This window comes from Mus pahari, chromosome 15 (assembly GCF_900095145.1).
Source record: "Mus pahari chromosome 15, PAHARI_EIJ_v1.1, whole genome shotgun sequence".
NCBI lineage: Eukaryota > Metazoa > Chordata > Mammalia > Rodentia > Muridae > Mus > Mus pahari.
Window position 1 is genome coordinate 21,800,064 of NC_034604.1, and position 14,250 is coordinate 21,814,313.

Consider the following 14,250-nt stretch of genomic DNA (forward strand, 5'->3'; position numbering starts at 1 on the left):
CCCAGGGTCTAGCCAAAGAACCTCAAATGTAAAGACCCTACCTTTTCTTTCAGGTTTTTCAATATAAAATGTCAAGGGGGCAATGGTTGAGGAGGGCAAAGGAAAATGGAAACACGTCACTGCACCCAGAAGAGAATGGATCCATGAGCAGAAGTATTGAGGGGGGAGTCTGCTTAGAAGAACTGTGTCTAGTTCAAGGTGAGAGATAAATCTATTCTTTGTTATGTCTTTATTGGGACTGAGATATCTGTTTGTGAAGATAGTTGGTGAAATCCTGGAATCCCAAATATGTCAAAAGGAACCCTGTTTCCTTTATCAAATAAAATATTAAGAGGGCTTTAAAAAGCCAATGGGAAGTGACCTGAAGAAGGTGATGAAAAATTAATTTTAATGCATGGGAGACTAAGTAATTCATTTATTCACCTCTATCAATTTTAATATTTTAGTATTTAATGTGAATAAGGTGCCTCTCCAATAATACTTTTAGGAGTTGCTTCTTCTTTTTTGACTTATACACACCCATTCCAATTTTGGGGGGGAGGGAATTTCTCCTAGTACCTTGATGGTACAGTTTCTGTGGATCTCAGGTCACCTAAAACAGAAATCTGCCTTCTTCTAGTCTGATAAGCTTTAAAAGTTGCAAGATTATTAAATAACAAATGAAAGCAGTGGAGGAGACTCTGAATCAGCTTTGCAACTGATTTTTTTTTTTTTTTGAAGAGGTCCCTGAATTCTGAGAGCCTCTCCAGTCTTGCAGGCAGACCATTGTGTGGAGAGGGAAATTGAGTCATTTAGTCATTAGTTCCTCAGATATCAGCCTGAGAGGAGAAGCTGTCTGCCTGTTCCCACAATTTAGACACTTATCTTACAAATTCACCAAGCTTGGTGATTTCTGAACAATGCCAGCTGTTAGGGAGCCATTTCCCTGGCATTTTCCCCATAATTTGATTTGAAAGAAAAAGATTAAACTCAGTCCGACCCAGAACTGTCAGCCCAATGCCTTCAAAGAGTTTGACAGAAAGGAGAGAGAGAGAGAGAGAGAGAGAGAGAGAGAGAGAGAGAGAGAGAGAGAGAGAGAGAGAGAGAGAGACTTCTTGGATTCTTTCTGATGAAGAAAACACCTTTCCAAGGGCATGAATCTTGAAGGAGAGAAAATAAGACACATTCCACAGGGTATCAAAGGATCCACCACAAAGAGGTCTTCTCCAAAAAGACATATTAAAGTGAGGGCTAATCTCATAATATTTCTCCATGATCAAATACTGCATAACTTTAGGAATAAAACAGGGACTGAGAAGATGATTCAGAGGGTGTAGCCCTTGCTATGCAAGTGTGGGGAGCAAAGTTCAGATCCAAAGTTTGTAAACCTAGAAGCAGATGTAAATGTCTGTAATTTCAGTTCTTCTACACTAAAATGGAAGGTGGAGACAGGAATTGTGGGAAAGCTAGACTGACCTTCACATATATGATCTGGCAAGTATTTACCTGTGGTTACCCATAGTAGCATAAGTATAAATACATGCAGAAAGGCACATGCATGGATATGTACACATATGTGTATACACAAAGACACACATACACACATATGCACACACATGATTTACATGAAGAAGACAAATTAGACTCTATTTAATTGTTAGTTGGTTTGTTAATTTTTCTTTATTGATCAAATGATTTGGAGGCTCATGTCTCAGCCACCAAAGTGCTAGTATTTGCTGTCCTGCACCACCATCTACTTTATGTTATTGTTTTAAAACTGGTTTTACATCTCTTTCAACCTAACAACAAATTATAACATTTATTTTTATAAAATCAGAGTATTTGGATTGTACATTTACTCAATCCATTAAAAGACTTGGGATATTATTTATTTGTAGGTTTATTCAAATAAATGATTCCTGAAGACTTTAGCTTGTCCAAAAGGAAACATCTAGTTTACCGGGTCATTACTTACATTTGAATCCTGGAACACTTGTCTCCACACAGTGCGTGTCCCTACAAAAGACATGCAGGAAAATGTGTTACAAAAGCAGATGCAATAGTTTAGGATTTTTATTGTTACTGGGGTTTTAAACATGTGACTTGATTCTAGAAGTCCAAAGAGGCTAGTTTGGACCACTCATCTTTGTGTGCACCTTCTCAAAAAAGAAAAAAAGAAGTATTGAAAGAAAAGACTCATTAGATGTGGTTGCACTGAAAAGCAGGATAAATAGAAGTATCTAGATATGTTTTTGGAACGCTGCATGTACTCTAGAATGAATAGGAAAGAATAGGGAAAGGGGTAAAGAAGTGTGATATCCTGGTCAAATGTAATCTGCCCGATTTCTGTAATAGTTGCTTTCCCAAGATTATTTGAAGAAGTTCTTTTAATGTCATCACTTGGGGATATCAGTTTGGTTACTATGCAGAGATTCCTTCTATTCCAAGATATAGCATCACCATCATGAATGAATACCCTTAGTTAGCATATGCTACTGCGCTCTTACATTCTGCTATGCTTGTCATCCAAGTTGACTTAAGAGGAAAGATTAAAGACAAGTTATCACTCTATCTTCAGCCAGAGTATAAGAGGAAGAAAAGGAACAATGACAGAAATAAAATACTTTTGATTCTGCTTTCCATTATCTTTTGGACCCAAGAGAAAAATCTGTAGTTTCAGCAAAGGAAAATCTAAATACCTTCCTCAATACAATTGCTCCCTCTTTCAGAATGCAAACACTAATAGCCTGCATGGGCAGAGCCTCATAGCCACTTTCCTTGGGTAACTTTGGGTTTTCAATGGATACTCAAGAGAGAACAAATTTCCTCTGCTAAGTCAACTTAATCTAGGAACAATTTCCAAAGGTTTCTAATTTACTTTGATAAATAAGTCAGTATAATATCAAGAAGCATATTAAGTATTCAGAATACCTCCTTTCTGTTTATAAAGAACATAATCCCTCTCTTTAGACAGGTAAAAATCTATACATAGATATTAATTTTTAAAGTTTATCTCTCTCTCTCTACACACACACACACACACACACACACACACACACACAAGTGCACACATGCAGACACACATACATGTGCACATATACACAGACACAGAGACACACATGTACACATACTCACACATGCACATACATATGTACACACAACGCACATACACATGCACAAACATGCACACATATGTACACAAATGCACACACATACACCCACATTTACACACACATGCACATACACATGCACCCACACTCACACATATATGGATATACACACACATGCACACATACATATACCCACATTCACACACAAGCACACACACTTATACACATGTACACATATGCACACACAATGCATACACATATGCACACACATGCATACACATGCACACACAATGCACACACATGAACACACATGTACACACACATACATCCTCACTCACACATACTTGCACACACAGTGTACCCACACTCACAACATGCACATATGCATATATAACATGAAAAGCACATTATTGATTTTGTTCTCCTCCCAGCTTCACTACATTTTCAACATTTCATGTCTTTTTTGAATTGACAATTATGCCTCAAAATCCCTCCATTTACCACTGTGCCTACAATATACATAAGATTAAACTGTCATTAAAATTTTAATAATTTATCATTTTTGCAATTAATTCTCATGTATTTTGGGTATTATATTCTTCAGTATGTGATTTTTGTCATTTTCTGTTCTTTTAAACCGAGATGGTATCTTGTGCTTACATATGCAACTCATATCCCAAGAGCAACTTGGATAGTTTGGAATAAATGCAGTTCTGTTATAGTTCATTTGTAGTTAAATTTTCCCAATGTAAATATTCAATTTCAGAGTGGAAAGTAGCTGTCCCAGGATTTGGGAGAAAGAAGCAGGAGGATATATAGTTGGAAGCCATTTTAAATATAGTTCAAACCCAGAGTAAGACGAAAATATCTAAAATGAAAAGCAAAAGGAACCATAGATTTTCATTACTTTTTTATTTTCATTTTTTAAAACATAAAATGAATTTATTTTTATTAGATATTTACTTTATTTACATTTCAAATGTTATCCCCTTTCCTAGTTTCCCCTCCGAAGACCCAGTAACCCTCCTTCCCCACCCCTGCTCACCAACACACCCACTTCTGCTTCCTGGCCTTGGCAGTCCCCGATACTGGAACACATAACCTTCACAGGACCAAGGACCTCTCCTCCCATTGATGACTGACTAGGCCATTCTCTGCTACATATGCAACTAGAGCCATGAGGCCCACCATGTTTTCTGTGTTGATGGTTTAGTCCCAGGGAGCTCTGTAGATACTGGTTGGCTCATATTGTTGTTCCACCTATGGGGCTGCCAAACCCTTCAGCTCCTTGGGTACTTTCTCTAGCTCCTTCATTGGGAACCCTATGCTCTGTCCAATGAATGGCTGTGGGCATCCACTTCTGTATTTGTCAGGCACTGGCAGAGCCTCTGAGGAGACAGCTATTTCAGGCTCCTGTCAGCAAGCTCTTGTTGGCATCCACAATAGTGTCTCTGAAGAAAGGAATTGAAGAAGATCTCAGATTATGGAAAGATCTCCCATGCTCATGGATTGACAGAATAAATATAGTAAAAATTCCCATCTTTCTGAAAGTTATCTACAGATTCAGTGCAATCCCTATTACAATTCCAACTTAATTCTTCACAGAGTTAGAAAGGGCAATTTGCAAATTCATCTGGAATAACAAAAATCCTAGTATAGCAAAAACTATTCTCAAGAATAAAAGAACCTCTGGTATATCATCATCCCTGACCTCAAGCTGTACTACAGCGCAATTATAATAAAAATTGCATGGTACTGGTACAGTGACAGCCAAGTTGATCAATGGAATAGAATTGAAGACCCAGAAATGAACCCACACACCTGTGGTCACTTGATCTTTGACAAAGGAGCTAAAACCATCCAGTGGAAAAAAGACAGAATTTTCAACCAATGGTGCTGGCTCAACTGGCAGTTAGCATGAAGAAAAATATGAACTGATCCATTCTTATTTCCTTGTACAAAGCTCAAGTCTGAGTGTATCAAGGATCTCCACATAAAAAAAGAGACACTTAAACTTATGGAGGAGAAAGTAGGGAAGAGCCTCGAACATATGGGCATAGGGAAAAATTCATTTCTTTTTTTAAAATTTAATCTATTTAATTTTTTTACTTATTCACTTTACACCTTGCTCACTGCCCTGCTCCCAGTAACATCTCCCAAAATCCTTCCCCTATCCCCCTTCACTTCTCTGAATTGGTGGAAGAGCACTGGGTACCCCTCTCACACTGGCACTTTAAGTCTCTATAAGGCTAGTCACTTCCTCTCCCACTGAGGCCAGACAAGGCAGCCCAGCTGGTGGAAGAGATCCCACATACAGGTAAAAGCTTTTGGAATAGCTCCTGCTCCAGTTGTTTGGGCCCCACATGAAGGCTTAACTGCACATCTGCTACATATGAGCAAGTGGCCAAGTCCAGTCTGTGCATATTCTTTTGTTGTTGGTTCAGACTCTGAGAGCCTCAAGGGTCCAGATTTGTTGACTCTGCTGGTCATTCTGTGGATTTTGGTCCCTGAAGTCGATTTTCATTTCTTTATACCAAAATGCCTCCCAATAATAAGGTGAACTGAAGCTATGGTAGAGAACAGAAATACTGCATTGGAAACCCTTGTGTTCTTGACCTTTTAGATGAATGGTGAAAGAGATGATCTGAAGTAGGAAGATGCTAAATTGGGGCTTCAGGGATGATGCATGTGTTTAGCTCCAAAGAAACTTGTTCAGGGTCATATAAAGATTAAACTTTTCTTTCTGGAGCCTCAGTGATTTAAGGCAGGCTAATCAAATCAGGACCATACAGTGTAAATCTTTTTACATAGGAGGAAATACATGGGCACACAGTGTCACTATCATACATAAACAATAGTAATGATAAGGTGTGTGTATCATTTAATTTTATTTTATATTTATCTTTTTTTTTCTCGCAAGAATACAAGATGGCTTCCAGAGAATCATAAGCTATAGTATATAGTATGAATGAAAGAAGAATAAACACCAGAAGATATTTTTAATACATCTAAGAATCAAGTGTCTGTAAATATGTATCTATTAAAATCTATTCATATAGGCTAAAAAACTCACACTAAAGTGGTCTGGTATCTACAAGCCCTGTAAGTTTGTACTAGTTTTTTGGTGAATTTGGATAAAATTTTGTTTATGCTATATTTGTATAAACACAATAGATTGTCATTGCTCAACGGGAACTAGCTGTCTAGGTAAACAAGGTCCACCAAAAATAATCAAAAGATCTTCTTGAAAACATATTTACCATTCTTGTATAGCACTCACATCTCTATCGTTTCATCTTTACTTTGGTCAAGGGACTACTACTTCTTGTCAAATCTTGTCTGTCTTGTGGAATGCCTTATCCCTCTCATACAAAACATTCCTTCAGAGAAATACAAGGTCAGGGAATCACCCCCATGATTTGTGAGTATGTTCATCAATTTCTCTTGGCATTAGTACCCTTTTTTGTATTACGTTTTCTCCGACTTGAGGATCCTGCAAACATTCTCCTCATCCTGTGCCCTCCTCATCCTGTGCCCTCCTCATCCTGTACCCTCCTCATCCTGTGCTCTTCTCAACCTGTGCTCTCATTCGTATTTCAGCCTTTGTCATTTCTATCCATCTCAATGGCTATATCAACTCTTACCCACTGGGGTTGATTCTCACTTAACTTTGACACACATCTTCATTATCTCTTTGAGAGGAGCTCCAGGGAACTGGAGAAGACTGTGGAAGTGGCTCATGGTTTCTCAGATCAGTCACTGTTGGTCTATATAAATTTTACAGAAGGGATAGTTGCTATATCTTGAATAAGCACAGCTGTGAGGATTGTTCACAATCACTGACCAGAAGCCAAGCAGTGTGGGGACTAGGACTAAGAACAATCCAGTTGATCCTGAGTCTTTTGAAAAGAGACATCTTAGTGTCCCAAAAAATAGAGATCAAAACTGAGGAATATTTCTATTCTACACAAATTTAAACCCAAGGGAACCACTCCAAGATGACAAAGCCACAAGGAATTTTTAGAACATGCCACACAAGGATGCTATAGTGTTGAACAGATACAGACAACATCTCATGTAGATCTCAGAAGGTCACAAAGTCTTCATGTAAATACCTATCATGAAACTCCTGACCTTGAGAGACTTTTGGGCACTAGTTTCCAAAGGTAGGTCATGCTCTACTGAAGGCAATACACACATCTTAATACATTAGATAAGTTTGAAATATTGTTATAAATGTTTTGGCTTTCTAAGAGAAGATGCTGATGCTAATTTAAATTTAATTCAGCTTTATATTCTAACAAAGATGTCTAAATGTTTGTATCTATTGATATTATTAGAAAATTTTAGAATAATTTTGGATGTCTGTGTCGTTAAGTGACTGCAAAATATAATGACATGGGACCTTTAATAATTTAATGTTGTTTTTGATTATAGTGTATAATTAAAAACATTAAAGATGAAAATATACATGTACATATAATTTGTGTGTGTATGAGTATGCAAACGTTTTATTACCTATCTTAATTTATAAAATATAGACATCAACCAAATTCCAAGATTTTAAATTTTCCAATATCCATGCTTCAGTGTTATAATTTTTACTAATACAACATTCTGTCGGATTAAATGTATACATAACTCAATGGCTATGGGAGAGGCAGAATAGGGAATCTCATCGTGTTGAATTGGGAATTCATGGAGAAGTTGCTACCTCTCATGCTTTTCAACCAACAGGTAAACTATGTGTAGATCTTCCTTCCAGCCACTGAAGGTTAAAGTTAGAGAGCATTGCCTTCTTCAGTCTTAAAATGATGTTTATTGCAAACTTAACCAGCACACCAAGCAATCTCATGGCATTTCATTGTGGCAGAGTATTTATTGGGTCCTGGACTTAATGTATCCTGGCTGATCCCAAAAAAGCAAGTCTTTGAGCATTGAAGGACCCTGAGATGTAGAGGAACAACCAGTTTGAATGTCCAAAGCTCCCACTTGTCTTAGCATTAGGCATTAAGACCTAGAGATCTCTAGAGGTATATACTTCATTTGACAGAGATGAACATTGGTTGTTGTTTCACCTGCACTCACACTGAAATTGGAATTGGATGCTTGGAGTAGGCAGTGAAGCAAGAACACACACACACACACACACACACACACACACACACACACACACACACACAGAGGGGGGAGGGGTAAGAGCCATGCCTAGATTAAATACTCGATGCTGGGAATGAGGGTTGGAAGAGCCAGGTGGAAAAGTACCAAAAATACTTATCAGCAAATATAAGGCTATATCAGGAGGGAGGAGGAAGTATGAAGCTCAAAGTTCAGAAGGAAACTGTATGTCTTAGGTTCCATTAGAGCCCATTCACTGGGCAACAATCTCCAAATATACCTCATCTCTGCTAAACCATAGAGTCCGCCTGAAGCCTGGCACACAAAAAGCTCAATATGAAATTTCTCAAATCAAAGAAGAGACAGTAGGACTTTCTGAAAAGCTTTATTAGATTGGCCTTCTCTGGCATCCATGGGAAGAGAGGCCCTTGGTCCTGCAAAGCCTCGATGCCCCAATGTAGGGGAGTGCCAGGGCAGTGAGGATGGTGTGGGTGGGTGGGTAGGGCAGCAGGAGGATTGGTCATAGGATAGGGGGGTTGTGGAGGGGAAAACAGGAAATGGGATAATATTTGAAATGTAAATAAATAAAATATCCAATAAAAATTATACACACACACACACACACATATATATATATATATATAATTTAAAAAACAAACAAAAAACCTGATATGCTGGTTAAGAGCAACAATTAGCATATGTTCTGTTGTGTAGAGCAATAGAAATAGTAGAACAATAGTGGGTAATATGATATCTGTTACAACTTGTTTTTTTTTTTTACTACCACAAGACAATATGTAAATAAGTGAGTGTAGCTTTGTCCCAGTGACAAATGTCTATCAGACCGCTAAGATCCAATTTGGCCTGAAGACAATGCTTGTTGATTTGGGGTTTAGATCAGACAGTATCATCCTTTTCCCCAACATGGCAACATAATCCATCTTGAAAATGAGAAGGACAAACCCTTCAAAGCAATATCTACACATTGCATCGAGTCACCTGCAGTTCTACAGATACTGTTAAGAACAGTCTATCATACCTTTGTGTTCAACTGTTGTGAAGATTGGGTACAGAGAGTCATGATGGGAATTGACTCAAAAGGATTCTGATTTTTCAGGGATCTTGCTAACATGCCTGCTCCAGTGTTAGAAATTTCACAGTCACTGGGTCAGTTTTCATCTGTAACAAAAGTATGTTCCTTCATATCTATTGAAACAGATGAATACTTGTTCCTTCTTTTACAGGTTAGGGCACACATTTCCAAGAAACCTTTGAATACTCCAGCGAAGTTAAGCAGCCTTTGTTGAGAGCACAAGTGGGTTAAAAAAAAAAAAAAAAAAAAAAAAAAAAGATGTAGAAAGATAATTCTGTCAAAGTCTATCAATAAGATCTAAGAACAATTGTTTAAAATGTCCTTAACAGTGAGGCAGAAGGTTTCCTGTACCATAAGTGGGAAGGAACAACGTGGATTTCATGTACTTCATGTTTACTGGAGATAGGAGTCTCCCTATCTTCTCAATTTATCCTCCATGGAATGATATATTGGCCATAGGACTTGAGTCCTGGGAACAGTTAATTGAGTAAACCAATTGAAGAGAAAAATCTTTTCAAGTTATTTGGACTATTTCAATCATGATATTTGCTTTTTATTGAGGGCTTTGTACCCTTTCCTCACAAGAATTGGCTAATTGAAAATTTCATTAGGATATGATCTTACCCATTTGGAAATATTTGCAAACAGAATGCCATTGCTAACAAAAAGTCAGGAGAGATGGGCTTTGGTCCTGTCTCACATTTCTGACTTAGTTATAAAATATATTCCCATTATGGTTCTCCACTTTCTCATTTTATGAAATTATAGTTTGGAATTACATGATTACTACTCTGCAATCCAAGATAAGCTCATTTACACCGAAGTATTAATAACTGACAGTTGCTTAGTTTGTTAAGTTTCTCAAGTACAGTAGAAATTAGGAAGACCTCACACCTCAAAGCTTCTTCAATATTTTCACCTAGGTGATGCTGAGCATGCTGAAAGCTTCCAGAATTTTCTTTAAATTACATTCAAGCGATTGCAAATTCAACTGAAGTTGACAAAAGCAATGACCAGAAGTTTCAGTTGATAGCATGTAGATAATTATAGGTAATGCTTCCTATAATTTCACTAGGGGAACCTTTGAGCAAAGAGAAAGAGTTTATATCCTGAGATGTGAAGAGTGGTGATGTGAAAGAAGGTGGGATAAGCAGGTGGTTTATAAACACCCATATTCTTCACCTTTCACCTAGTGGTTTTTCTTTCTTATTTTGGCAACCACACTTTACCTACCGTGCCTGTGAGCGAGAGAACACTGTGCATAATTCTACCTTCGGTTTCCATCTCTGTAATGTACACACCATCATGTTTCTCTTCTTTTGTACATTTTACAACTGAAAATATGTACTTCATAAGGTGATGATCAAGTGAGTATAAAATTCTCTTAGTTTAATTCAGGAATTTGTGTCCTGCTAACTTCCTGACTTTCTTATACTCTATAGAGAATTTCTGGTAGAGTCTAAGGGGTCTTTTATGCATAGAATCATATTTGCAAAGAGGGATAATTTGACTTCTTTGCTTTCCATTTAGTGTTACGTTTTCTGTGGACTTGTAGTATTGGCATTTTTACTTTGAGATACATCCACTGAGCCCCTTAGATTCTCCAGGATATTTTGTGTCAACTCTAATATAATGTCACACTACCATATTGGCTTTGGAGTTCCCCCTTTTTGCCTCGCTCACTTCCATAGTCAAGCAGGCTTACTTTCTCTCTGTTTCTCTGTAGCCTAGGCTAAATAATCTCAAACAAAACCAAAGATGAGCTTGAACTTCTACTTCTCCAGCTACCTCTGGTGTATGGTACCCAGAATAGTTGATGCCATGTGAGAGATTTGAACCCTAGCCTTCGTGCATGCTCGAGAGACAGTCTTTTCAGCTCTTGTGCATTTTGTTCATACTCGACTACTGAGTTTGCACCATGCACCCCAAGTGAGTTTGGGATCTTCCTTGTAATGACCCTGAAAAGTAAACACTTAGAAGCTCATTTTGCAAATAAAAACCTTGAAGCCTCAAGAGGCTGGTGATTAGTTCAGGGTCACCAGACAAATCAAGCCGGGGTAAAGCCTGAATTCACCTCTGATTTGTCCAGATCTGATGCTTGGGCTTGTAAGTGTTCTGGCTGCCTGATAGAAACCCAGAGAGCTAAACCGAATGTCATACAAAGAAGATGAAGGGAAGGAGGGGAAGTCAAGGGCAGTTCCTGTGTTGTGTTGGTTGGTGGCAAAGCTATTTTTCTTTCTGGAAGGAAGAGATGAAAGTCCTGATATTCAAGTGCTCACCCACCAGGCACCCTTCAGAATTCTCATCCATCAGCTGGCAAATGGACACATTTTAACGAGCACAATCTCAACCAAGCAAGTTCTGGCAACAAAATATGCCTCCACTAATGATATTCAATTGTTGTAAGAAGACAAAATGGTCTGAAGTGTAATGAGATGCCAAAGACACAGGCGCACAAAACAGGCTGCTCATATTTAAGTCCTTATGTTTCTTGAAGTGAAAACTCATTTTAAGAAGATTATGGTGCATATATTATAAAATGGGATGATATTCCACATTCATGCCCCACTGGGGCCTTGACTGTATTAAAAAAAATGAAAACAAAACCAACAACAACATTTTGTTCCCACACAAGTACTTTGCTAATAGGACATGTGATGTGGTAGTCATTTGTTTGGGTTATTTTTATTGCAAGTTTTCTGGATGCATTCACTCTTTTGATACACAGTATGTTCAGGGAATTTTTCAGCTCAGCTTTTAGGAGGTGTGAATACTCAGGAAACAAGGGGCAGACTGCCAGGGCCATGGAATCAAGCCCCAGTTGATTAGAAGAAATTGGAGACAGGAAGAGGGAAATTTGGGTTCAGATGATGTGTTTTCTCTGCCTTCTGGTTAGAACAAAGGGGTGTCTACTGAGGCAGGGGATTGCTTTTTATTCTTTATCAAATTCTATTTAACATGTTTACCAGTGGCAAAAATCCATTCATATCAAGCAAAAGTCTTTGTTCTGATGAAATCCCTCTGAGAAATTGGAGCAAAACATACAGAGACGGAAATGCAGTTGAAGTAAACAGAGCTATTCTCAAAGCAGAAGTTTCTGGTTATCCTTATGTATGCAGGAACTTGGGTAAATACTGTTAATTTAGGCACTCAAATGTCCAGGAAAGACCGAACGAGTGAAGGAAATAGTTGACCAGCAGGTGAAGAAAACATCCTACTTGGTTGAAAAAGACAGAGACTATGAATTGGGAAGCAAGCAATCACTTTCTATATGCACGCTCAGGCTGTGCAGAGGGGAAGGGGGATGGGCAAGTGTGCTGGGCCAAGGCTACATAGCTGGAGATGACTTCATGAAGTAGAGCATCACAGCTCTGGTGGTTTGTCAGAGCTGAAGGCAGGGCTTTTGAGACTTCCTGAGTTACCACAGGAGAGGGAGGGAAAACAAAGAGATGCCTCTCCTCCTTACTCCCACCGGTGATTTTATTAATCCCATGAGGAAGCTGGTTGGGAGGACCCACACTAGCTCTGGCCTTAATGAGCACATTTGAGAAAGGACAGGTAAGACACTCAGAAGCAGAAGTCAATAACTGACCCAGGCTGCTTATTCGTTCCCCCATACCTGGAATCAAACCAGGTAAATGTCAGGCTTCCGCTTAATAAAATCTACTTTCCCATGACACTCTTTGGATCAGATCCCTTTTTACCTCAGCCATCTGGGGATTCTATAATTAAAACACTGTATCAGTTATTTTTCTCATCCCTGTGATAAAATACCTGGAGAAACAAACAGCAGTCTAAGCAAATGTGCCCTGTAGCTCTTGGTTTAAAAACATAGACCACCAGGGTGGGGACATAGGGCACAGAGCAGGTGAGGCAGCTGAGGTGCATTGTGTCTGCCAACAGAGGGATTCACCTGCCTCCATTCAGAGTGGGCCTTTGAATGTATAGAGAGATACTATGTATCCAGGGGGTTGTCTTCCATATGATTAATTAAATGAGGTTGACAGCCAAAATTCCCCCCATAAAAAACATTAAAACTGTCCCTTTAAAGTAAACCATGCACATTCTATATAACGTGATAGGCAGAAAGAAGAGGAAAAATGGGTATTTGTGTGTGTGTGTGTGTGTGTGTGTGTGTGTGTGTGCATGTGAGTGTGCATGTCTGTGTGTCTGTGTGTAACGAGAAGGGCTAAGGACATCCTGGTGCCTGCTGTAGCTGTTGATGTGCTATCTTATGACAAGGGAAATGCTGGTCCTGCAAAATTCTTTCTTCTGTAACCTGTCCCAGGTTTTCGTTTCTTTCATTCACAACCTTCACTCATGAAAATACTTTATGTTTTAGGGTGATGCCCATGCTTGCTTCTGAAGGGCACCGTCAGCGTTCAGGGCCACACCTATATTGGATTGCGATGGCCCTCTATGACACTTTTATTTGATTTTGAGTTTCTTGGAGGTAGTAAGAGATTCCCCTGGGTTGCAGGCACAGTATTTCCTTACTTCATCATGTAACAACCGTGTTTCACTTCGATAATCTAATTGGACAGTCAGTAACCTCTCCTATGTCTCTTGAATTAATGATGTGAGAAGCCCCAAATGACCAGGTAGTAAGTTCACTGTCCAGCTCCAAGAAAGTTTTCTGATGGTCATTATTTTTTTCCTTTATTTATTTATTTATTTATTTATTTATTTATTTATTTATTTATTTATTGGTTTCTTTATTTACATTTCAAATGCTATCCGGAAAGTTCCCTATACACGCCCCCCCCCCGCGCCCCAGCTCCCCTACCCACCCACTTCCACTACTTGACCCTGGCCTTCCCCTGTGCTGGGTCATATAAAGTTTACAAGACCAAAGGGCCTCTCTTCCCAATGATGGCTGATTAGGCCATCTTCTGCTACATATGCAGCTAGAGACTCAAGCTCAGGGGGTACTGGTTAGTTCATATGGTT